The 21,951-nt window shown below is 40.3% G+C and overlaps 1 long non-coding RNA gene across 1 annotated transcript in view; it reads left to right on the forward strand.

Moving 5' to 3' along the window:
• The first annotated feature begins 3,638 nt into the window (after window positions 1-3,638).
• LOC141016071 (uncharacterized) overlaps window positions 3,639-21,951 on the forward strand; it is a 97,311-nt gene continuing 78,998 nt past the window's right edge. The window contains exons 1-3 of the long non-coding RNA XR_012180574.1: window positions 3,639-3,737; window positions 7,649-7,779; window positions 12,376-12,519. This is a non-coding gene — a long non-coding RNA (uncharacterized lncRNA). The remainder of the gene's footprint in view (window positions 3,738-7,648; window positions 7,780-12,375; window positions 12,520-21,951) is intronic.

Genomic DNA, 21,951 nt, shown 5'->3' on the forward strand with positions numbered 1-21,951 from the left:
ACGAATCTACATGGAACTTGTATGGAGGATGGGCCTCGGCCCAGAACAGACCCCATTAACTTCGGGTGTGGATCTGGATAAAAGGACGGATCCAGGAACTTTTTCTCCCTTTCCTTTTATATTATGAGACTTTCAACATTTTCATATATCTCTCAGGTGTATTTAGATGGCTGGTGTCTAGGAGTGAGTACTTCCTACATCTGGTGAGCTCAGATTATGGTTCAACAGTTATGGGTGGTTTCAAATTTACAGTTTGATATTGGATTAGGCTCGACTGACTTAAAGAAGGACCGCTGGGCCTTTTTTTAGAGGTCTCTACTGGGTGCCATTCTGTCTTTTTCTATGTTACATGGGGTAAATGAAAGAGCATCTAGACAATGTGTGGTCATTACGATGAAATGAGTCGCATGGGCAGCTTTAATATTCTTCTTCTTCTCTATTGTGTTTCTGTGGAAATAAATGTCTTCTCTTTGGTTCAGGAACCATGAACACTGTGTGGGTTGCTTTTCCTTGGAACATTAATGTCACGCACGATAAAAAGGTTCACCCCCTGCTATTTATTTAAACTTCTATAACTCACATATGTGTTATTAACTGTATAATACATCAGTGACACACAACAATGACATAACAGGACAAGATAGGCATAGCGGTCCTGTTTCTGCTCTGCAGCCAGATGGAAGAAAATGGTAAAGATGCTATCGGTTGCCGCTCCCGCATGTTAAAGGTCATTTGCATACAATTTATAGCTCTACAGGCTTGTTTTGATTCTTTAAGTCTTGGTAGCTATGACTGTTGGAAACCTGTGTTTTTTCCACTCTTTAACTGTGTAGGTGTGAACAGTTGGTACGAGCACTTTCGTAATGTTCTTATTTGGGTTCATCCACTGCTCATGTTATCTGCACTTCTGCCAGATGTCAGAGGAAAGTAGAAAGAGATTATTATTATTTTTATTATTACCTGTCTCTGGTTTCAGATGGTGGTTTCCATTTCTACAGTATTATTGTTTTAAAGAATTTGATTTAACCCCGGGGTTACACCACACAGTCATTAGATCTGTTTTCCACACAGGCCTGATATTTGCGGGTATTTTTCCCGTGACAAGCCTGGAGAAAACAGTGGGCTGTTTACGTGGGTGGCGGTGTCTAAACAACAGATGCACCTGGAAAAGGCAGACGTGTTCACCTTCCGGTTTATGTCCCTCTCTGTTGGCCCACACAGATGTTTTAGAGACGCCGAATTTAGTTTTATTGCTCACTTTTATTTATTTTCTTACCATGTCTGGCAGACACACTGCTTTTTTCCACCTTGTGAGGTTTAGTGAAGACATTGTGAGGGGAAGTGCACCTCGGAGCCAGTTGCTATTTTGAACCTTTTCTGTTTCTGTAGCAGTAAACAAAGTGCAGCGTCTAATATGAAGCTTATTTATAAAGGTGTTGTGCTCAAACTTTTAGCACGTTAGCATTGGGCTGCTGGTGCAAGTGATCACGTGTCCCCTCATGGATGATTTAACTGCACCATCCACACAATCACCCAAATACAATGTGGCTTTTCCCCTATGCATTTAAATACACTGAAACACGGTCCCCTCCCCTTTGCGGTGCAGACACTTGGTCTCTGATCCCGGTGTCTCCGTCTCCATCCACTCTGCTTGTTTACGTGTTACCATGATAACTGTCAATAGCTCTTCACCGTCAGCTCTCTCGGACCACACCTCCGCCAATTCACTCTCCATCAGACATCCCCAAGGTCTATTTTTCCGCTCTGAAAACATCATAAAACAGAAAATGTCCATGCTTAAAGTGGTGCCAGGGCGTCAGCAGATGGATTATAAGGTCACGCTGTTGACTATGCATCAGGAAACTGTCACGAAGCACTGTTTTATTGGGATTTGATGATTTTGCGAGCAAAAATGATACCAGGTAAATTAATATTACTGCCATTATAGGGCTTAGGCACTGTGCCTGAGCAAACTCAGAAACAATGTGAGTCCGTGCCTCATGATCCATCCTCTGACCCACACTATTTTCCTTTTCGTCCTGGTTTTTCCTGTTTTAGAGCGCTTCATTCCCGTGTCGCTAATCCTAATCAGCATGTTAGCGTGCTAGCAACATTAGCACAGCCCTTAGTGTGGTAGCAGTCCACATTACTGTGTGTTGGCGGTGTATTTGGTGTTGTTAGCCAACACCTAAAGTTAAAACTACCTCGGTAAGATAAAGTGAACCGAATGGCTCAAATTATGTGAAATGAGTCATTTCGGTTGTGGCCTGATGCTCAAAAAAATGTATCCACCGTTTTAGAGACACTTATTTCACAATTTAAGCTTATGGGAAAAAGTATTTGTGGGCCACTGAGGATGTAATTACAGGGTTTGGCCACTAGGAAAACTCTTTCAGGGGCCTTGGGTGGGTCAAGTTCAGCATGGCTGACACAAACCCCCCTTACATGTGTCTATAGTAGGCTAGTTTATTTGCATGTATGAAATTAACAGCTAATTAAGAATTATTCATATTCAAACAGCTCTTTAATACCTGAAATTAAATTGTGTTTTATGACATTTAAGTCTGTTTATGAAATGAAGTCCTGGATGTCCTTGGAAGTGCTTGAAATTAAGGTTACTAAGATGACCAGCTCTGCACCTGAAGGGACAGAACCAGTTTGAATGGGGTTTGGCTAGCAGCAGAGCAACTCCTTTTTTTTCTTTTATGGCGATGCAGCTTCTTCGTTGTGTCATTCAGCTGTCCCTTGAGTCCTCCAAGGATTATACTCTGCCTGACAGGGGTAAGTAGCCACTGTTCTGCTGTCTTTTCACTCAAGTTTTAGTCACGTTGTGAAGATAACGCCACCAGGTGAGCTGCAGGCTGCTCAGACACAAAGCAGAGGAGCCAGCTAGTGCTATGTTCACACATGATGCTAACAGAGAAGTAGCTAATCCACAACTTTGGTTAATGGAGAGTAACACCGCCTGGCTATGGTCAAAATGCAATCTGCAGAATGAAAATACCCGTATGTATGTTTTAATACGTATCATTTCGATGGCAATCTATTATTAGCTAGCTAGGATGCTAATTCCGATTAGCGCGTTAGCATGCCTGCCTGCGCGTTAGCACGTTAGCGCGCTAACCGGAATTAGCGCGTCAGCATGCACTGCTGTGTATTGGCAGTGTATTTGGTGATGTTAGCCAACACCTGAAGCCAAAATTACCCCAGTATGATAAAGTGCGTATGTGCATTTGGTTGAGCAATGTGACTGAGGGGATGACATTTGTGTTAGCTAGTGGTACTAGCAGGTAAAGCAGCCCTTGTCAAGCCTTAAAGTTATCTCCTGAGACAGGACTCAGACCTGCATTGTTTTTGTTTTGGATAATACCTATATAGTAAGTACTGGGAATTCAATTATAATGTACTTTATGTGGTTAAATAGTTGTCTAACTGAGACTCACAGAATGAGATATAAATGTATATGTATTAAATTAAAAATGACTGTAATGTTCAGTCCATCCTTCTATGTTATGATGGAAACAAACAGTGAATAAAAAGTAAGAGTGCTCTGTTTTATCATATTGGACAGTGCCTCTTTATTATATTTCCTGTATGTCAGAGTAACCAACAATGTCCTATCTCACAAAGATGTTCAAAGAAGCTGTCCTGCCCCTTGAGTCCACATGGAAGTGTGTCACAGCAGAATGGATGCAGCCCAGATATGAAGGAGAAGTGACCAGCAGGAACGGATTCAGGTGAGGCCACAGCCTGAGCACACCAGACCCATGTTAATAACATTTAAGTAGTTTCTTATTTGCTAACAAGAACATTTACTTGCCTACTGTTTGAATGATATGTTTTACTCCTGCAAGACTTAAGCAATGAAGCAACTGAATTTTACTGCCTGATACATCTTGGATTTAAGGACCAACTTAGGGGTAAAAGAGTAAAAAATAAATCTCAAAGACGTCCGAAAGCGGCAATTCTTGCGGCAAACTTATTCCGGTCATTATGATGCGAACCACCTGCTCTCTCTGGCCGACCAACCACTGACCGCGTCACTAACTGTGCACCATTTGTGGTATTTTCCAGGAAAGTCGCCACCGACAGCGAGTGTACATCTTTGGTAATACAGCAGATACAAGGGCTTTCATCAGAGGGCCACAGGCGCAATCATCATTGTGTTACCTCATTCGGCGATAGATAGTAACCTAACAGATATTTATTTACATGAAAATCTTCGAGATTATCACTTCAACATACATATATACTAACAATTGTGAGCAGCTTTTTAAGACACCTGAACACTTTAAGCACGGGGTATTGACTGGCAAATTTTATGTCGTAGAACAAGACATGAAAATATCTGCTTAAAAAAAGCTTCTGTCATCCACAGACCTTATTTCAGGCATCAAACCGAAAACAATTTGACTTTGAGACGAGGAAACTGGAAGTGCAAAAATGCTAACCGATTCATGGGTTATAGGACTCATTCCTGCAGCACTCTGTTATCCAGCCTAGTGCTTGGTAATCAGTCAAGGCAAAAAGCAAAGGAAAATATTTTGAAAAAATAATAAAAGCAAAGATTTATTGTTTTATGTACATTTTAATACCGGCCATAAAAACACTTCTTTACTGTTTTGGTGAAAACAGGAAAAATATTAGCAGGGTTTTCCCCTGGCTACACAGCACCTAAACCCTCCAGAAATACAAGGAAAACCCTGAATATTAAATTTTTTTTTTATTAACAACATTAATTGAAAATGTAGAAAGTGTAGCGCTGACACGTACATAAACACACGGAAGAAAAAAATCATTTCTAGGTGTTGCCAATCTCTGGCTAAATTCTGAATTCTCGGCAGAGTTAAGCTAACCCGATCCTGATGGGTGAAGCAGAAATGCTGAGAAACATTTTTCACCATAACACCTCTCTGGGGTGTCTGGACGTGCACGTGTGCTGACCGCAGCAGCTCCCCCACTTAGTTTTATTGCACGGGGTCGTAATGTTCTTCCTCGCGTTGTTCTACCGGCTTTTTTTCTCTATAGTCGCACATAATACTGCCAAGGACTAATTGGCATAGTTACATATTATTCGACTGTATCTGGTTCAGTCTGTGTGTGTGTGTGTGTGTGTGTGTGTGTGTGTGTGTGTGTGTGTGTGTGTGTGTGTGTAAGTAAAAACCAGACACAAACCAGCCGAGAGAGAGAGAGAGACGGGGTTGCTTTGGCAGAACGTCTGGTTCATGCCCCCGCTAACCGCAAGTAGCCAAGATATATCGGCACTTCCTGTGCATTATGGGATGCCGTGCTGGCAATAAACAGAAACAGAGGAAATCTGAAATGAGGTGACTGAGACTTTTTATGACTTGTCCTCCTCACGATGCATAGGGTCCGCGGCATTAATCTCAAAGGCCAAAATCAAACATATAACCCGCCGCATATCATGCATTTTTCTTATTGTTTGCAGCTGAAAAACAAGGAACACACACTGAGGTTTTGCACGGAAAAGCTGGACTACCTTGTGATTGATATTGCCTCCAAGGTTAAACACACTTTAATGAGAAGTCCTCCTCTCCTCCCTTCTTCTTTAATCTCCTTTTGTGCCTGCCGACCAGGCTCATTGTTCAGGAAACATGGCCCGAATCAGAGAGGTAAGTTGACGATGATGAGCTCCATTCGTTCCACAAGCGTTGACATATTTGCTACCATAACCATCAATAACTCACTTCCCTGCGCCTGTGAGTGTGTGTGTACGAGCATGCATCAGAGTATGTGAGCGCGTCTTCCCTCCTGTTGATCATCTTTCCACAGCCAGAGCCAATATACTCTGGATAGGCATTGTGCTAGCCTGGGTGGATGTACTTGCAGTGGGTGGTGTTAGCTGACAGCAAGCTATTGTTATCTTTCTGTACGAGAACTTGTCTACCTTCATCCTTCCTGAAACGCTTTGGTGTAATCTGATTTAGGGGTTGCTATGTAAAGGATAAAGTGAGAGAATTACATGACATGCTGTTTTTCACAGTATTTATCCAAACCATCTTTAAATGATTAGATTAGCATGGGTGGCCACGGCAGGAAAAGGAACCCATGCCAGTTAGCTGTAGGCTAATAAATTACTAATAAAAAAACGGGCCAAAGAAAATAAAATATCATTGCAAGATTTAACTCATTTTTTATGTCACTGTGGACACTGACCGACCAGCTGACTTATGGTTTAATAAAAGGCTGATCTCATCCTAATACATCAGTGCAGCTCCCCACATTTATATTTTCCATGTCACTTCCTGGGATCTTGAAAACATTAAGGCTGAATCTTCATCCCTGCTGCTTCCATCCTAATGTTCCTCCAATCCTCTTTGATTTGGTTCTGGCTCTGATATCAATAAGCTTGATTTGGAAAGGAATAACTGAGGTCATCCTGTGAACTTGAACTGGATCCACTGATACTGTTTGGATAGGTGCACAGTAGGCCTTGAGAGATGTACAATGTAGCTGTAACCATCACTTTTTTATTGCGCGCTTACTGAGCCACCGCTGTACTTTGGCTCAGTCCTCCAGACGAATTATTTGGGGGAAAGAAATTGCGGATTGAAAGATGAATTTATACAAATATTTCTCATAAGTTCATTTGTTTGAGCCAAATGGTTGTTTCAGTTTATCTAGAAGGGCAAAACTGAGGTTGAAATAACTATATTGGCTTATATGTAGTATCTATTGTACGTAGCACATTCCTTTCAGTTCATGATATAAAAGCTATACAGATTGCACACAATTACAAAAAACGTTTATTGCTAATCCTAGTTTACTGGAGCACAATCAGCTACGCTAACAGGCTAAAGATGCTAACTTAGACAGACCTTTTTTCTCTCTCTTGCCCATTTTTTTCAATAGACTTCTTTCTTTGATTACTTCAATATATTATACATAACATTTCAGCATTTAAATGTCTAAAAATGACGAGTATGTTTCGGTTATATTTTGCGGCATTGTATACTTTCAAAATTAACCCAAATGTTTCCAACAATGTTCAAACCCAGAGAAATATGTAACTTCTGGGGAAACATCTGATGATACATCAGAAAGAAAGTCACCAAATGTGACTCAACACAACGTGTATAAAACTTTATAACTTTATCTCATCTGTTAGGTTGCATGCAAATTCAGAAGTTGTACGTCACTAACTATGCATTTGTTCTGTTTTACTGACTCCACATAAGACATTTTTGTTCATATACACACTACAGCACATTGTACTTAAATGTGTTAATAAGGTTCAGTCACAGTTTTATTGTATATAGTGTAGTGCTAGCTTGTGCACTGGCCTACAATGTTAAGGATGCATGAGGTGCTGGGAGAGTTCATCTCCTTACTGACAAGAGAAGCCATGAGAACATTTGCATCACTAAGCTGTGAAAACATATTTTACTTGATCCTTAGTTCTGTCTTTCTGTAGAACACTGTTTGAAGTGCTGATCGATAACAGATGTTGCTCTGTCCATTTTGTCAACCTTCATATATCCAGTTTAGAGATTCTTGAGGTCAGAGTATGTCACTTTCGCTTTCCCCAAACAGATTTTTCCAGCGTGGACTCAAACTAGCATCTCTCCAGCCACAGGCTTGACTCTCTGCCCATTAGGCCACAGCTCATGTTCTTTGTTCTCTCCAGGATGTTCCTGCATGAAGCTGCTTGTTGGACCACTCAGCCAAAACTTTAAGCCACTGTGACAGTTACTGGCAACAGAGAGCAGCAGCCCTGCGTGAGTTATAGAAGATCACCACATGTGCGAGCCCACTAGCGTGAGTTATGCTCCCCCTGCTTCTTGTTGTCTTTTGATCACAATTTATCGCCGAGTGTTTTGGGTCGACCTTACCTTCTGACACACTGAACAGAAAAGTGAGGGTGAGATTATGTGAACATGCTTCGTATTGTTGCTGAATAACTGGCATGGGTGAAGTTATTTGTAGAGCATGTCAAATTATGATTGAGTTTTTCTGGCATTACACAATTGTATGAATTTGTACTTTTAATTGAACTTTTGCTTCACCCCAGTCAAAGTTTAGCAAACATAAGTAGACACAGAAGGTGAGTCAAGCTTTAGATTTCAATATCTACATGCTGCAAACTGTAAGGAATAGATTGGTTTGAGCCAAATTCATAACAATGGTATTAATTATAAAAGCTACACACCTTATGATTAAAAACCTATATACATGTAACATATACAAGTTAATCTGCTCTAATGTAAGCTGTTAGCATGCCCGCTAACCAGCACTACCCATTGTAGCTAGTCTTCAAAGGCACCGGGTGTCAATGTTATTACATATTATGTGTGGATGCAATTTACAAGCTTTGAGTTTGGGAACAGCCTAAACCTCAGTCTTTTAGCATTATATCATGTATGCCATCATCTGCATGTTCGAAAAAACCCTTTTACAGGTTTTTTTTGTTTCTTTTAAAAATAATTACCTGGCAACATAAAAGACTCAGTTGGAGATGTTTTTCAACCATCTCATGGGGTTACAGCTTTAATAAAATCAGAGTGGCGTTCATCTCTTGAGCTGACAAAATCCACAGGTGTGTCATTCAAAACTGCATACGTGTGGCTTGAGAAAGTGTGTAACAATAGTAACTAGACTAACTGTAGCAGGACAGGAAGCAAACGGTCAGTGGCAAAAAAAAGACTAGACTAGACATATATCTGGAACAGGGCTGCTGGAGGTGAGGCCTAAGTTGGCCACCATGAGGTTCAGTGTAGCCTGCAAGATGTTTGTAGTGAAAAAGAATATCACAATAATTTTTTTGGTGAGGTACAAATGCAATTAATTCTAGCAATTTTACACACTACTACTGCACATATGAAAAAAGTATTATAAAGCCTCTTGTGGTTCCAGAGGAAGCTGCATGTAATCTGATAAATTGCCTCTAGGGATGAAACAGTGGCTTAGTTGTATTGTGGGTAATTTAGGTGCCAGGTTTTGCTATAGCACTGTTTGACTTCTAGACAAGTTAGAGACAATTGATCAAAATCGATACAGCAGAACGAGCGATATCACCTTTTTTATTCCACACTTTTCAAACATGCTGCCTACTTTACCCACTAATTCACTGAGTGACATCACTGGAGGCAAGTTATGAGATTACTTGTAGCTTAAATTTTTGGCCCTCCAAGGGAAAAAGTTTGGGCAGCCCTCATCTACAGCAACTAAAGTGTCTGATAGACTAGCTAAGATCTCTGCTCACAAGTGTCCATGCTCCTCTCAGACTTCAGTTTAGCACCTTACACACTCAAGCAGTGGTGCTCTTACCCTCTTGTCCTTTGGCCACAGGGTCCCCAGATGTTGTAGCCATGAACAGAGGGAAAAACTAAACAGTCAGGGTAGCGCTGATGAGTCACCAGCCTAATGGACCATGGTATGAAACCTGATATGGGCTGCGTCTGCCTTGAGAGGGCAATTTAGTGAAAACATTGTCATTACTACAACCTGAGGCCTCCCAGGCCAGGACCTCATGCGGTGAGCCGTATGCCAAGAAACGAAGGAGAGGAGTGGGAGAGGACGGGCTGAACATGATACAATCGGGGATGGATGGAGTCCAGTTTCAGACAGCGAGAGCAGGGAGGAGGAAGAGGGACAGGGCCAGAGTCTTTGTTTTATCTGGAGCGAACGAGATACTTGCATCATAGCAGCGCTCCAAGAATAATGTCAAAACCCGATGACTCAAAGAGAAAACAGAGAGTTGATGAAAATAAAGCTTAGACTGTCTCGCCTGGTTAGCACTCAAACCTCGGAGCAGAGTGCGAAAGTGGATTTTGGACAACAGATTTGTTTGTATATCATTATCTTGTTTATGTGTCGTTTAAATTTTTTATTTGCTGCAAATTCAAGTAGGCTACCAAAATAATGGAAGCAGACAGTGTGAAATTGTCTCCGTTACATAACGCAGCTAATGGCACAGTACATCTTAAGTAACAAACTGTCAGCTGTCACTCAGCATTTTGTATTCGACCTCAGTTCGGAAAAGAACAAATTTGACTGCACAAACCTGTGTTTATACAACAACTGTGTGTGCGTCCGTGTGTGTGCATGTGTGTGTTCTCACAAGGATTTCACTTTACACTGCATATTTGTTGAAATATTGCTAATGTTATTCAACATCCCCAAGACAAACTGGGAGGGGGATCGACCTTTGCTGCCTTGTCAGCATTCAGCACTTACTCTAGAACTTTGTCAGCTGAAAATTAATTTCTCCATTTCAGCAAACATTGGCTCAAGTGTAAAACACACAAAAATGTGTCTGCAGACCAGCTGCAGGAAATGCATTGAGGGAAACAACCACGAATATTAAATAATTTTTAATACATTTAAACAAGCCTTTATTTAATAGACGGAGGGTTTTATAGTTATATGGCCTAGTTTGATCTGGCTAGACGGAGATTTAGTTGGCAAGTCATGTTTGCAAATACGTACAGACAAACAGAAAACAAAAAAGACAGTCACATATATGGTTAAAATGTAATATGAATGCAAGTTTCAATTACCTAGTTGATTATCATGGAAGGTTAGCATTACTTGATCTCAGTGAGCAAACAGTTTTGCCATTTCTGCTGCTTACAAATGGCTAACACATACATGTAGCACCCAGAATCAGCAGGAGGTACAAAACTCAGATCTAAACACAGTTCGTGTGTAATGGCAGCTTAATGTTAATGTACAATGTCCTGCTCCACCTGCTCCCTTTATCTCAGCCCCTCCTCACTGAGAGGTATAGTCTGGATTTATAACTGGTACTAACTTTAGAATAGAGCCTGCAACAAACTTGGTATGTCTGCCTTTTCACCCCGAGGGTCACGAGCAGTAGCATGTCATCACTGCAGTCCCCCCAGTCACTCACACAAAAGGCTCTGCTTCATGTCCCCAGTATGCCACTGCATTAAGACTGAGACAGTGTGTGTGTGTGTGTGTGTGTGTGTGTGTGTGTGTGTGTGTGTGTGTGTGTGTGTGTGTGTGTGTGTGTGTCGCTTCATATTCAGGGACACAAGACAAACATACTGGGTGTTGGGTGATGGAAATGGAGTCCTGCAGCACCATAACTTTCTGCTTCTCCAGTCCTGATGATGGTGGACAATAGCATTTTTAAAATGTCACTTGTTTATAAAATATGTGTTGGTTGAGACAGGAAGCTCTGCTACCAGAAAAAAAACATTTTCATATGGTGTGTTCACATTTATATGTCTAGTCTCTATGTTCTAATGTGCAGTATGATATATGATGGATATTGGCTACAGGATGGGTCAGAGGAGAACAGTGAGGGAGAGCTGTGACTCTCCGTTTGATGCATTACAGACCGCCTGCCTTTAAACAGAAGTTCAGTTCATCATGTCTGACCTCATCTAACCTGACGACAATATGCTGCTCCGATTAATCGTTTCTCTTTTCTTGTGATCAATTTAGTCACTAAATGACTGTCTGAACAGTTGCCAGGCTTAAATATATATCACAAATGTAATATGTTATGTAATATAATGCCTCTGCTCATTTCCACTATCTTATATAAAATGACAGAACCCTAGCCCTAATTCTGTGAGACACTGGTTCAAGAATGTGTCTATTGAATCAAAAGATACAAGCGACCTGTCACATGGTGTAAAGATCGAGCAAATGTGGTCTGGTAGCTGTTCGGCTTCCTGCAAGATACTTTATCGACACACAGAGGGAGTTGAAATGCTTAGACATGGGGAGAAAAATGCTGCCACATGATACCAGAGAAATGTCCTTGATGTTGGGCATTGCAGGAGTTAATGTTCATTTTCTGCTACTCTTTTTTTTTTCTTTTCAAAAGCCTTCATATTCTTACCAAAAAGAGAACAATCAGTGGCTTAGCTATTATCACACATAGCTAGAAGGCTTTTAAAGCTGGTGTCTGAATCCATATAGAAAAACAACTACATGGTGTTTTCAAGTGGGATTTATTTTTATTCAAAGGTATTTAATACTCATTTGTTTTGCAAGACATCTATGAATTCAAGATCATGCATTCCTGTGACCTTCGTGTTTTTGCAACTCAGATTTCTTTTGGAATAGAAGTAAAGATAAAATGGTTATGGTTAAGAGCAGACGAGCTGCAATATCGCATGCATTGGCAGTACAAGCATCACTGACCAGTTAGTCACTCCACATCCGTGTTACAACATAATTCATTCAACCATATGAGATTGAAAAGAGCATTGTCTACTACAGTAATGTACTGTATAAATGACCACACAGCAGACCGAGTGGAAAACGTACAATGGAAACAACAAAGTGCAGAGAGCGGAGGGGGAGTCAGTGGTTGGAGAAAGTGCACCTGAGGCGATGAGTAAACACTAATGTTCTCACTTCTGATGTCATTGGCAGGGGTGCACCCGCCGGTGAACAGCCAGCCCACTCTTTCCTGCCCTGGCATCCGAAGGACACCCATGGGAGCGAGACGTCAGCGTCACCGCAGCCGTCCGCCGCCGTCACCATCATCGACACTAACATCATCATCATCTGTGGAAGGTAAGGTCCATATAGCTTTCATCTGTCCATTTTTACCTACTTAGGATGAGTGATTTGGTACCTGCCTCTCTGAACCTGTTTCTCTGACCCTTGTTTTCATTTTCTGATTCCTTCACATATTCCATACTTAGTATAAATACACTTCTTAGCAACACTAATGTCACTCAAAGTGTTTCTTTTCTTTGGTTTATTTTTTTTCTGTAGAACTGCTGTGTCAAAGACTCAGTTGGCATCCAAGCTTTGTCTCAAATTTTATTACTAAATCCTGTTAAAGTGGCAGCAGATGACACGTCTGGTGTCCAAATGCAGAGTGCAGCGAGTCTGAATTCCAGGGATGAAGATGCTGAACTCATTTTACATATTAGAGCAGAAACAGCCAGAGCAGCACAGGCACGTTTCTTACTATTTATATAAAATATTAAAGTCAACACTTAATTTTCTGTTTTTACTTGATTTTTTCTTCTTTCCTATGATGGGATTTCACCTCCCTCTTGTTTTCCTTCTCTCTTTTTCCCCCCACTTATCCTTCCTGTCTCACCGCAGCCATTCTCTATTTGGGTTATATAGCTTGGATTAGACAAGCCGGGATTTACACACACAGGAAAGATAAGGGGACATTTTTACGGCACAACCACTATTTTAAAGGTGCGCACGAGAGTCGAGGAACCATTTTTAGACTGCAGACATGGCTGGAAAATCGGTGTAAGCTACTAAAAACTAGGTTGTAACATTTTAAAGCCTCATGGCTTTTCATGGAAATGCCTCCCCATACAGAAAATATACCATATTAATCATGTAGCTATTAGCATGGTTGTCTGTATCCAGGCAGGGGGGACTCATATTAAATGTAATTCTCTATTTAGTCACAGATTTAATTTTTTGTGTATGTCAGAATCAAATTATTCACCAAACTGAGGTGGCAAGTCTTGACTAAAAGCTCTGAAGGCCCATTGCTTCAAAAATACACCATCTCCATGAGGTTGTCAATTCTTAAACTTAACCCCGACCCCTTTCCTCTCAAAGTGTGTTGTATTGCTGCTTTTAGATCGGCCTACATCTAATGACTTACATGATAGGGGCGTGCACCAGCTAAAGAAAAACTCTCATGCTCTTATTCTAATATTGTTAACTTGTCTGAGACAGTAAAATGACCTGAATTCTTTGGTTTAAGACCAGCCAGATAAGTTATTGAGGGAAAACCCTAACTGCAGAGAGACTGTGTATTTTCAGAGCAATGGGTGGGATAACTGGCCGTCAGAATAATGGACTTTCAGTCCAATGGGACATTTGTTGGACCATTGGGATGTCGTAATAATTGGCCATAGAAACAATGGGGAGTCCCTGATTTCAAGGCTATTTCCCATGCAGGTTTTGGTCTACAGTGTGATCCCAAAAGCTTTGAATCTCAGAAACCTCAGCTTCTGGCCAATCACTAATTGCCCCTGATTAACAGTCCTGCAGTATCAACTCAATTCAATACTGGTGTGAGTATGTGAAACACTTACTTAGAAGTTCAATCCACTTGGTAGATAGTCAGTTTTGTTTTCCCCACAACCTCATAACAGTTCAGTTTCAATCCAGTTCACAACCACAAAAAGAAAGACGAGTCATGTGCGCATGATGGCTGACTCGCATATTCAGCATTCGTTTAAAGCGTCAGATGTGCACGTTAATTAATGCCTTGCGTCTGCAAGATGTAATATGCACATGACACTAGCCAGTGGAGGGCCAGTCTGGGGATGTGACAGGGTCAGGGGATGTTTTTCCATGAGTTCATGGAGAAATATCCCCTGGAGACAATACCCCAGAGACAAGACTTATGTTTTACAACAAGCTGGTGACAATGACGCTGACTTTGCAACGTGATCTGATGCCGAGGGCAAAGCTGGCATATCTCTCCTAGGCCTGGGCAATATGGCTGAAAGTCTATCACGATAGTGAAGTTTTATATGGGTAGATATCTATAATTATTGATCTATTTTAATTACCTGTCATATTTTTATCATTTTAAAGACCAGGTAAAAAAAAGGTTGAATTTAACCTCTTTATTCTGAATTTGACCACTTTATCAAGGCACACAACAAGGAAAAACCCACAAATAAAATGACATAAATAAGTAAATTGACAAGGGATGTGGCTGTTTATAAGCCAGGGCTTATACCTTATAGGTTTTCCATTGGTTTGCATGAAATGCATACATTTGAAACTATCGAACATTTTATCGCAGTATTTTCTTTTGGCTATCAATGATGTGTCTATCGCTGATACACACCGCTATCGTTTTATCGCCTAGGCCTAATCTTTCCTCCATTTACCAAAAAACAGCGGCTGATCTGAGACACACTCGTCGTGCTTACAGAGCCTGAATGTCACTCACTAGCAACAAACTGTATATCCAAAAACCCTTAAGTCAGATTACATTTTGTTTAAAATTTTGATTAAATCTCTTGTAGAAAGTCATGGAAAATTAAAAGCATGCTTTTGCAAGTTTTCCTTTGGTATCAAGCAGCAAAAACCTGTGGCTGTGACGTGACTATTGTGCAATGCAGTGCTGAAATGATACTGTATATCGCGCAGTCTTAGTATCAACCAAATGCTACAATGTCAGGGACATTTTGTGATAAATATCTTGCTTGTTGCACCTTTACAATGTTACACAATATGAAGTCTGAAAAACAATCTTCCAGATCCTGTGTATTGGCACCAGTCGTAGACAGGAGTTCCCCAGCGGTCCGGTGTACTTGTTGGTGACCTGCTGTCCTGTGTGGTAACCGTGTCAGTGGGACACAGAGTCCTCTGTGCAGCAGCAGCACACTGGCCTGTTGTGACTGCGGCTCGTTAAACAGAGGCCCTGTATGGCCCTTCATGACTGGCACGTGTGTCCTCTCCCTCTGCTGCTAAATATAGCGACAACAATGGTAGCGGGGAAAGCCTGTTTAGAAGGAAACCTGACCTCAGATGATATCAGCTTACAGCTTATGAATAAAGCTCAGAGATGTTTAATTTTCCACTGATGGTAGAGAGGCTGAATACTAAAGGAGGACTGTTTACCTTGTTCTATCCCTTCATATGTAATTTGTATCAATTTAGATCAGTAGGCATAGGTACACAAGGACATTTAGAACATTTATTGCAAAGTCTATTTTTATTTTCCTATGGATTACTTCACAAAACTCCTTCTGATAATTGACTCTTTATTTAACCTATATTCACATGGTCTGCATGTAAGAGTCGTCCTGCTTTGTCAGGCTTAGTGCCAAAAGCACCAACTGAGGGTCAACACAATACAATATGTTGACCCTCCAAATCCTCCCACACAGGGGTGGAACCATTAGAACGATCCCTGGTGGAATATATCATAGTTAAAGCTCTTAAACTCTGTTGCTCAAATACTCCCATGCAGACTGGCCTGGACATCTGTGCACCTCCCTGGTGGTCCGCTCGGCTGAAAGACGGTGATTAAATTATCATCGTCAATCGGAATCGCTGCCCTGAGTCTTGATATGGGGCAGCCGGCGTTAAGTAATGGCACGTTCCTCGATGAGAGGATCTGTCCTTGGCTGGGAAAGCGTGGAGGGACTGTACAAGCTCAAGCAGTGAACTGCAGCTATAGACTGACCTTTTTCTCCTGAGGCCATCATTTACCCAGGGGGCTGGGAAATGATTGGCCGAATTAAAGAGAAAAGACTTAAACATGTTTTTAATCTTGCAGTTAAATATAAAAACCTTAAAAGGAAAATAGTATCGGTTTCCATTAATACTGATTGATACCTCAGGAATTTAAAACCCAACCCAATCAGTGGCTTTTCAGTGTTTAAATTTAAAATATTCCATAAAAAAACTACTACCAAACATCATTAACTTGCTAAAAGTCTTGTAATGGTGTTGGCCACAAAATGATTTAAATGATTTTATTTTGTTAATAAAAAAAAATGCTTTTTTGCTTGATTTGACTTAAATTTATTTTCTTTTGTCTTGTAATTTTCAAACCCCTCAGGCTTATTAAAATCCTTCACATGAAATAATGTGGAAAAAACAGATTAAACAAACAGATTACTCTGACAAGGGGTCTTCAAGGGTCACAAGTCAAAAAGTGTGGAAATCACTGCTATTAGTTGCTAGAAATAACAAGAGTTCACAGCTTTCCACAGCCTAAAAGTTGCCTAAAATACTTTGTACTTCGTACTTAATTAACATCAAGAATGATATCATGTTGAAAATAGCAACATTAATTGTATAATAACAGCGAAGCACACTTTCTAAAACAACCTACATTGTACTCTACATCAATGTCCTTTAGATCCTTAATATATATAAAGTAGACTGTGATACATTTTTAGATTTGTAGCACAAAATCGACACCTAATATCACTGCTCATAGCCTATTTTTATTCAACACGCAGGATTTATTTACATTTCAGCCCAGTGGGTAACTCCCAGCCCTCCCCAGCCTCTTATGCGTCTTGTTATCTCTGTTAGGTGTGTTTGGCCAAGAGTGTGAGAGCTGGATGCTGTATGGGCGTCTTGTTCCGTGTGTTTGCTTTTCGCCACTGGAGTGGCGAGAAGATGGATGAGTCTTTCAGTGCCGATAACTCTGGTTTTTTGCCACCATTAGCTGCCGAGCAGGCTAACACCCCCTGTGATCTCCCTTCATCTCAAATAGACTGGAAAATCTAAGATTGTAGAGCTGTCAGGAGTGACCACTTCTATATTCAGTCCAACCATGATGGACAACCTGGCTTCATTGCCAGCAGCCTCACTACCTCTCAGTGTTGGTTTTCTCTCGCTCTCTTTTCTCCCTCTTTCATACACACAAATACACACACACATACGCACACACATACGCACACACACTGTCTGTTTAGAAGAAACACAGCAATGGAGGAAGGCAGTGTTCCTAGATCCGTCAGAGCCAATTTGTCCGAGCAGTTTGCCAACAACACGAGGATTGAAACAACGAGGGAAATTATTTTGAAGTAAACATGCCTGCTTGCATGTAAACTCATCAGCACTCTCACGCGTTCCAAATAATTACGTCTAATTTTCAGTGACAGGGTGGAGGAAAATGCGTTGTGATGGTTGCAGAGAGTCGTCGAGGGGTTTAAGTCGTAGACTGTATATGTTTGCGTCATGGTTCCCAGACCGCAGCGCGTCACGAACAAGAAGAGCTGGAATATTTCCCTTCAACAGTCATGGGAATCTTAATATTCACAATCCAGCTTTCTGATTGTACCTTCTCTGCTAAGCTTGCTTTTTTGCACAGCAGCCAAACATGAAACATTTTAGCCACTTTATTAGAGCTATAAGTGCTCTGTCTGCATGATTAGCCAAGCTTGTAAAACCAGGAACAGAGGTTTTATTCTCAAAGGATATTATTTAGGCAGAAAAATTTCAGTAATTAGACGTTTTTACTTGTGAATATTGTACAAAGGTTCCTCAGTGATCTTGAAATGCCAAAATACTTATAAAGGTCTCAGAATGAGGTCATTAGTATAGGGTTAATTAAGGATTCCAAGGCAAGAAGCCCACTTGATGCCAGTTGAGTACTGAAGATGCTAATATCCAGCATGACCTTTTTGTTTATTTACAAAAATATGATCAGGATGGAACCTATGAAGCTGGAATTAAACCATCATGGAGGACTAAAACTCTGAGTTGAAACTCCTAATAAAAAAATAAAAAATAGGTCAGAGGCTTAACCTAAATTCAGACAACTTTCATTTTATGTTTACAGACCCATGTCTATTTTTATTCATCTTCATACAACAAGGCCCATGCACAAATAAGAAGAGATACTTTATGGCAGACACATTCTCACTCCCAACTTATCAAATACAGCAGCTTGGTCAGTGGCCTTAAGCTTTAAAATGTGATGCTCTACCTTCCCCTCTGATAGTTTTGCACAGGAAGGGCTCCACCTGTCAATTTAGCAATAATATGCAATATGCAACGTCCAGTTAGACTTTCACGCAAGTGACGTAATTCACGTCATGTAACTTTTTTGTCATTTACAGACATTAACTTTCTTACATAACATACATTTTAAACAAATCACTTCCCTCTTGGATCACAGATGGAATCCCGGTCTCTGGAAGTCTAGTGTTACCCAGTCAACCACCCCAATCACCCCCCCTAACTCTGTCTTTTCCTGCTCTTTATGCTACTGCACTAGAGGGGCACTAGAGGGTTAACAACAGAGTCAACTTGGAAGCGTAGGGCCACTGACCACACTGCTGTATTTGACACACTGGGAGTGAGAACAGGCTGTATAAAACATGGACCATGGTTGAACAAATGTGAATTTCAAAATGAGAAGTGATTATTTGTGGCAGATTAAGCTATGAGCTCATTCCAGCAGTCACTGGGCAGGTACACACAGAACAATCACTAGATACTACAAACAAAACCATTACATAGACTATCACACTTACAAAATACCAATCACAAAGCACACAGCAACATACAAATAGAGGTACATTCATCCAGTAAAACTATTAAATTACAGTCTGTGAAGCTGATTGAAAGATAAAATAAAAATAAAGTCACATTCTCCAGCTGGCTGATAACTGATTTTTATAAAGGATTTAGTATCTGCTGGTGTTATTGCTCTAATGGTAGTTGCTGATTAAGAAGAAGATAGACATGAATCCCTGTAAAAGGAGGGGCAGCTTTGCCAGAATAAATCTGAACACATCCAAGATAGGGTGTTTCACATGGTACATTTAAAGACATACCTCTTTCTAATGAAATACATTCAGGGCTTTTGCTGATACAAGCTGACTTGATCTGATATGACTGGGGCCAGTGTAACCTCAGGTTAACAAACTTATAGATATTGCTGTGTAATGGACAGTCATTTTCCTGACTACTTCTGTTACTGCTGCACTATGATCTAGATATATCCCATAATTGTTACTTTTGGCCACAGTAGCTGCTATTAATTTTGTAAAGAGACAGCCGTGGATGCTGTTTTAGGTAGAAATGTCTGGTTTTCAATGCAAAGAAGCCTTCTAAACACCACTTCTACATTTAAAACTAAAGATGCTGTTCTTAAAGCATACTAACAGACATATTTAGGAGCGGCTGTACCAGATGTGATCTATATCTCACCTGATCAATAGAATACATTCATGATTAAATTTGTACCAAACCTAACAGCTAACAATCATGATTTAATGTGCATCTATTTGAGGCTCCTTTATATGAAAAAAGGTTTGGGACCTCCTGTGCTATAGTATCAATTACTGCATATTTTCAGAGCTTAGTGGTAGGTAAAGCCCAATGAACAAATATTTGGCGTGTCCAAGCAAACATTTCCCCCTGCGTTGAATCATTAGAGAGAACAGCAGACCTGTGTAGGTGTCCTTCAGTGGATCTCGGTGCTACATAAACACTTGTGGTGGAAGGTGTTTACTTGGATCTCCAGCAGACGTATGCTTGGGCGTCCACGGAACAACTTAAATGTGTCGGTTGCATGGCCAATTTGACCTTCTTGAGAACTTGTGGCGAGTGTGTGTGTTTGTGACCTATCTATTACAAACACTGAGGGAAAACGCTGCTGGAAATTAGAGGAGTTTGGAATGAGCGACGTTCTCCTCCCTCCTGTCTCAAAGTGCCTTTTGTTTGTTGTATGAAAGGGTAAAGGTCAGTCTGTAATCTATACATACATCCATGAATCATTTTACATACAGAGCCAGAATGGATGTCATTTACAAAACAGGCTACCAGTGAAAGGTTACATTTGTGAGGTTAAATCTTCATGGATATTGGAAATAAAGAACGCATCTCAGTGGAGAACTTAAGTACAGAAGACAAAAATGATCATGCTTGAAATCTTTTTTTATGCCATTTTATCGAAATAACAAGTTCATTATTTCATTATCTCAACATAGCAAAGCTATTTCATGTGTTAACGACAGTGTTGGGGTCCAGTCCAGTAACGCATTGTTTCAACTTATGTGAATATGGACATGCTATACATGGTTGGATTGGTTATATTCTCCACAATTCTTCTGTTCAGTTCATTTTACGGAAACCACAAGAAAGGAAGAATAATTCATTCAGGTTTGCATTGCATGGTAAGTGAAAGATACAAAAAAAGTGATGACTCAATACCTTAGAAGTGGTCATGAAGTCCTAATTTATATGCTTTCCTCAATAAGTTTAATTCCTTTAGTCCGTAAGGGCCCACTGATCAAAATATTCAAAGAGGGTTTTTCAGAAAATGGTTGACTGGTTAACATATGTAGTTATCTTGAGAAAACAGACTGATATCTTGGGATAATGAGAAAATGTATCAAGATTCATAATGGGAACCATGACATACACAAATACATTTTATAGGGTTTAGTATTCATGTGTAAATGAAAAAAAAAAATGACTTAACTTTCTTTTAGAATAGTTATCTTGAAATCTATATGTTTAACAGTTTCCTTCATTGTAAGTCAAAACAGCAGATAAACACCTTAAATGTAAATGTGAAACCCAAGTATTGTCTTTCCTAGCAGGACATCTGCAGGAGGGAAGCAGTCTCTCATAGGGGAGCTGTGTCAGCCTAATAATGCGACCATATCTGAAGATGGATATGGACATTAAAATTCAGAGGAATGCTGGTGCCAAGATTCTCTTGAGACTGTCCTCACTTGTACTAATACACATTCATGTATGCAGAGAGACATATAGAAGAACGTGCTTACAGTCGTACATATTACATTACTTGTGAAGAACTTCCTTAATGGCAATCATTACTTAGCCCTAACCTTTATCTGACCTCAACCTTGACCCAAAGCTCGCCCTCACTGAGTCTCTATCATAAATTCTGTGGAAGACAGTCGGACATAACCAACTGCAGTTTATGGAAGTGACTGTAATCTTTTTATTATTGGAGGTGAGGGAGTTTACATCCTTGAAGCCTCTTCTTGTTGATTACAAAAAAAGTTATTTGATCTGCAATGTTTTAGATAACTCCAGACTCCAGAAAACTCCATCTTATATTAAAAATGATAGACGCAGCCACACAAATTTTAGTATCACAAATATTTTTTTCTATTTAAACATTTTAAATAATTTTCCCTGCATTTTCCATATTTAGAATTTACAGTAGGTCAAATCAAATTGCCGTATCAAAAACAGTCATGCACTTTCATCAGTCAATAGAACATTGCTTATCAATAAAACAATTTTTAAATATCAAGCAGTAATGGGTGCTTTAAAATTTAGAGTGATACAGAGCTATCAAGTTTAATATAGGAGTAGGTGTCAATGAATTGAAGGTAACTGTTTGGTCCTAGGGAAGGTATGCGCTCTACTGAGTGCTATTCTAGTTTCTGTCTGTTTGTCAACCTTTCACTGAAACCAACGCCAAACTCTGTACATGACAGAGCTAGGCAGGCTGTCCCCTGCTTCAGTCTTCATGCTCAGCTAACCTTGTCA

Source organism: Pagrus major, chromosome 20 (genome assembly GCF_040436345.1).
Source record: "Pagrus major chromosome 20, Pma_NU_1.0".
In the NCBI taxonomy this organism is placed as follows: Eukaryota; Metazoa; Chordata; class Actinopteri; order Spariformes; family Sparidae; genus Pagrus; species Pagrus major.